The sequence below is a fragment of the Carassius auratus genome, unplaced genomic scaffold (genome assembly GCF_003368295.1).
Source record: "Carassius auratus strain Wakin unplaced genomic scaffold, ASM336829v1 scaf_tig00216126, whole genome shotgun sequence".
Taxonomy (NCBI): Eukaryota; Metazoa; Chordata; class Actinopteri; order Cypriniformes; family Cyprinidae; genus Carassius; species Carassius auratus.
This window is the reverse complement of record NW_020528423.1, coordinates 154,437-160,405: the sequence shown is the minus strand read 5'-3', so window position 1 is coordinate 160,405 and position 5,969 is coordinate 154,437.

Sequence of the window (5,969 nt, the reverse complement as noted above, 5' to 3'; positions counted from 1 at the left end):
CAAAAACCTGTTCAGGGTTTGGCTGTAAAGTTTCATTTTTCGTAAGGATTCAAATCGTCGCGGCGTAAAATATTTCTTATGGCGGCGTCAAAATCGCTCTCCACGGTCTGTTGAATGTTCTCGCGAGCATTTTCACTCTTGAGCTTATCCAGTTGATGGTGAGGGACTAAATACATCTTTTCGGCATACTCCATCCTAACGATTTGCTATAAAGCTCGTGAGAAACGGCACGGCGACGCTGAGGAGCGGTAACAGGAACCCTCCCTTCTGGTTGAAGACTCGTTTCTTGGCCGCTATGCCGATTTTTTTATTGGCTACAAATTTAATATCCGCTTTTCTCTTTTTCAGTTTTTGGTACTGTTGCCTGCTGACCGGAATGATGCCGTAGAGGATGTTTAGAGCCACTTCGCAGAGCGCTAGAATGAATTCGTCAGACGCCGAATGTAAAACAAGGTGTCGTTGTGGCTTTATGTAGCATTTTTAACACCGGCAGATGCTTACAAAGCCTGGCGGACATGGTGATCACGCTTCTTTTTTTCGGGATATAAACCACTTGACGATCTGAAAGCAATCCTGTTCTGAGACGGTACTGCTCCGGAGTTTTTGCTTTATAGTCTATCATTAAATAGCCGAAAGGTCGGTCGACCGCGTCGTGATAACACTCCATAAAGTATTTTGTGTTTCCGGGGTACATATGACGACCTAGCATCGCCACTTCATGGACGTCCCTAGGATTTTTAAACAGGATCATATAATTAGCGTTTAAGCTGATGGTTCGGCTCGACTTTCCCTGCGCGAATAAATTTTGCACTATGTAAATAGAACTGAGATTACGATGGTGGCAGTATTGAGTGAACACGCGCTGCAGTTCGACGTTAGCGCTAGCTTGTTCCATGAGATCGTCGACGACGTCTAATTTTTCAAATAATAAGACTTCGACAGATCTGAACCATTAAAAAAAAAAACACTGGATCGTCGTGGATTTTAAAAAAAACACTCGCTTTACGTCTTGGAACAAATTCTGAAAAGGATGTCTGCCACTACCAGCGCTGCTGCGGATGAGCGAGTGGAGTGCGGCTGTGCCGAAGGAAAGATGTGTCATGTAAAAGCCAACATAGACTCTATGTTTAAACAATGTTACAGAGAGCAAATTGATCTGATGCGTAAAATCATAGAAGATGCGTCTGATCCGAATCATGATTGTACGACGGATTCCTAGCGCATAACAAATCTCAAGAAAGAAATGGACGTTGTAAGAAGCCTGAAAAATAATCCGTGGCCCGATTTGATGAGCTTGTATATGACCAGCAAGGCACCGATTTGTGTAACGACCAGAAAAATTCTGTATGTGACGGCCGAATGTAGCGACGAGATTTACATTAACGAGACTCTCTGTCTGTGTACGTGCATAACGGATTTGTGTGTGATGTTAGTCGCTAAACATTATGGTTTCGCGATACCTGAAATTATTGAAACCGTCGTCAATTTCATAGTAGAACAAAACTTGAGGGCCGCCTGCCGAGATTTTCTTTTCTGGCTAGATAACTTGTGATGTCATGTCATCCCTATTGTTTGTAATAACAATTCGATCACTTTCTTCATTACTTCATTGTAAATTCAACACTGTTTTGTTGAAATAAAAGTTTGAATCCCTTCACTGGATATTCTTTCTCAGAGTTCATTTTTTGGATTGTAATGATTTAGCATACGTCCGAAGTGATCTACAATGAGTATACAGTCATGGATACTCTAACGGGGGTAGATGTAAGAGAAATATGAAGAAACAAACTAGTATCTGATATAAACTAGGATAGTACTGTATAATGATATAACGTAAAAGAAATAACTCATCATCAATTTTACACAGACTTTCCCGACTACACCATTTCATTTTTAAAGTACAAAGATCACACATAGCTTTGTAAAATCTGATATCAATCAAAATTCTTACTTTAAGTAACGATTTAAAAACAAAAACAACATCATCATTGCTTTTTTTTTCTCTATTTTGTTTTTCCTACTCATGTATATTGCCAACTTTGCTTGACCCAAAATAAAATTCAACAATTAAAAAAAACAACTCGCTTTTTTTGATCATATTTAAAACCAAAAATAAATGTCTCAGGATAAAAACACTCTTTAAACTTATTACACAGTCTTTCTACCATCTCAAACAAAGGTCCAAGTCTGACACATTGCATGAAACACAGTCTTTTTTTTTTTAAACAAAAAGGACAACCAAAGTTATTCTTCGGATCTAAAACTGAAATAAAAGAATTCACTGCAACAACTCCATGCAAGATTCTCCATTGCAAATCCCCTGTTCTTTAGATAATGGTGGCTTGTACAATACTCTCCATTCAGGTCTTACCTCATCACCCAGCTTTAAAACAGCACGCCAAGGCATATCAACTCTATTATTCAACTTTTTTTGTTTAGAGCGAGCACAAACATTTTATACAGCTCTTTTCCAACACATGAAAAAAAAATCAACAGATGAAAACTTCCTTTGTTGAATAAAACATCCCGAACACTCTTCAATTTTTGGTTGAATTAACAAACAAGGAAACATATCTTCACTGTCAGGGATATTATTTCCTAAAGAGAATTCCTCTAACATCAATTTTTCTTCATCCGTAAACACTTCTTTCAATTTATTCAGATAACGAGAAACTGAACGAACAGATCAAATTCCAAGCTTTTCAGTAAAAGTTTCTACATTTTGAAAAACAGGCCCAGTTAAACACAATACATTTTTTAAAACATAAATTCCTGAGTCTTGTAAACTCTACTCTCTACTCTAACTCTAACTCTGCTCTAACTCTACTAAATCCTGGTAGGAAATTAGGTGCAGAAACATCTAATCTTGCATTAAGTATCAAGGGTTCATTCAGTAACCAAAAAAATTGAGTGAAAATTTTCAGTCCTTTGAATTTGAAAAAGATACCAGATTTTATCATGTTGATAAAAAAAAAAAAAACAGCATTTTCGAGAGATCCAAACACCGACGGTCCATTAGGAACAGAGATTTGTCCATTCCGAAGTTTCCAACAGTCAAGTAGGGCACAACTGATTGCCCTCCAACTCACATTCATCGGTCAATCGAACAATCTACCATCTTCTCCACCTCTGCCGAACTTTCCACATTAAATTATTTTCCATCATTTTCCCTACCCTGTACAACTTCATTACTTTTTTCTCCCTCAACATTTTTGTTTGGGCAATTCCGAATTAAATGACCTTTCAATCCGCATCCAAAGCATTTGACTTGACCAGTCGTGCCGAAAATCAAAAAACTAAAATCCTCAATTTGAAAATTCAAAGTTAAATCTAAATCGGCATCATCTGGAATTATTATGTATACGAAGCGCCTAAATGAAACGATATGCTTCAATAACGGCGATTCACTACTGATTGGGATCTTTTTTTATTGATGACACCAGTTTGCCATAACGCGACAGCGCTTGCGTTAGAATCACATCACTGACAAAAGGTGGTACATTCGAAATGATTACATTTTTTGCTGGCATAGAAAGTGGTAGAACTGAAATAAATTCCCCATAAATGACAATTCCCTGCTCAACCAAATAATTTGCCTTGTCTACACTATCTAACTTTCACATTGTTCATTCTAGACGTTGACAAAATGCTAGAATGTCCAACTAACTCTCCAACGGCCAAACAACATGCCTCAATGCTCACAGCTGACGCAACCTTAATTCCGTGGCGTCTCGTGAGTGTATTCAACACCTGTGTTTGTTGGGCCGCCATGCCACCGACTGACAGACAGCACACGACCCTCCAAATAACTAAAACAAAAAACAAATAACAAAACAGACAACAAAAATAAGAAATAAATAAGCAGAAAAAGAGAGAAAGAGAAAGAGAGAGAGAGAGAGAGAGAGAGAGAGAGAGAGAGAGAGAGAGAGGTTATTATGTGAATGCAAAATGTTTGAATGTTTTTATATTTGCATGTTTTGAGGATAAGGTATTACCAACAGGATTAATCACTAAAAGGTGAAGTGACAGACAGCCGAATTTAGCTGCAGTGTATACGTTGCCTGAATACTTAAGTCTGATAACGTAGATAGAAACATATTTGTAAGTCATCTCCCAGGTGTTTCCTGTCTGTGGCGTTCCATCTCACTGATGATTTTCTGTAATCTTCCCTCTCTGCCGACCTCTGATGTTTATTTTCTATTGACTTCTGGGTAATCTTTGAATTGATTTCTGGAGAGCATGCATAAAGTGCTACAGACAGAGAGTGAAAAAGGGCTGCTGAATGAATGCTATAGGACGTCACAGTTTGTTTAGCATTCAGAAGGGTCAATTAGCATTTCCTGTGAGTGGTCAGGATTTTCTCTTCACTGCCTGAGTTTGATAAGCAGCAACTTAGACTTTAAAAAATGTTCTATGGAGCCGCCATTAAGACTGTTTTGTTTGTCCCTCTGGGAAAACATTTTGAAATACAGATTCTTGGTAGAACCATTCCATGAGCTCTACTAAGAATCCTGTCAGAGTACTGATTTGATCAATTAAAGTTTCTGGTCCTGTTGTTCATTGGTGCTGCTTAATTACTGTTTAGGTGTATGACAGATAAAGAAAATCGTAAATGGGCTAAATGTGAAGTACACATGTATTATGTGTGTTAACTACATTTTATATTTGCATTTACTAAGTTAATTTGTTTACATTACTGTAAAATTAATGTACACTTCTCTTCAAGTTTGGGATTTGTTTTTATAAAAGTTTTTATGCTCACCAAGCTGCATTAGTTAAAATGCAGTAAAAACAGAAACAGTGTGAAATATTATTACAGTTTAAATAAAAGTTTTCTGTTTTAATACATTTTAAAAAGTAATGATTCCTATGATGGTAAAGCTGATTTTCAGCATCATCACTCCAGTCTTTAGTGACACATGATCCTTCAGAAATCAGTCTAATATGCTGATTTTAAAAAGAGTTGCTTTTCATACATTTCATGATTCCTTAATGAATAGAAAGTTAAAAATAACACCATTTATTTGAAATCTGTTGTATGTAACGTTATACTGTAAATGTCTTCACTGTCACTTTTAAGTTTAATGCATTCTTGCAGAATAAAAGTATTACTTTGTGACATTCTTAATGACTCCATAAGTTTGAAAGTTAGTAATAATAATAATAATAATAAAAAACACAGTTAAATTAAGCATTTTTCAATAGTAATGATTAAAAAAAATGCAGGATGCAATTCTCATCCTCTAGAGTAATTTACAGTTCATGAAGTCAAGAGAACAGGAGAAATTAAATTTAACTTGATTGTTTATGCTCTTTTCACACCTTTAAATTGCATTTGTTTTTGATAATACAGTATGCTGATGCTAATTACAGGCTTTGAATCTCTTTGCCGTTAGCAAAGTGACCACTGGCCTCAATAATGAGCTCTTTGTTTGTGTGTTAATTAAACAAATTAATTCAATTTCCACAGCAAGTTTCTTCGTGAAGAAGCTGTCAAGCCCTCACTTCTCCGCAGTAATTACTTCAGATGAGACTACATCACTAAGGTCTTCCACAATATTTTAAAGCAGAGGGTTCATCGCATTCTTGAAAATGTCACCCAGTCATTGAGGAGTGTAGACCCCACGCATGGTTTTGTGTTTACTTGCATAGCTGCTTAAATCAGACTTTATTTTATTAGCATGTGGGAGTTGAGATTTGAGTTTTACTCCAGGTGTGACGGAGCTAGAAGTGTTCAGGACCTCTTTGTAATTACTACATGTTTTTAAAGCCTGAGGCGATGTCTGTGTGATCCCTCATTAAGGTCACACCTTTAGTTTTGCTAAAATAAACTTTTAAGTGCTATAGGTCAGTAATGTACAGGACTTGGCATAAAAATGCAATCTGACCTTTGAAGAGTAACTTAAAGTAACAGATAAATATATATGAGGTGTATTCAGTTAAACTTGTCTCTCTGGTTCATAAAGGGA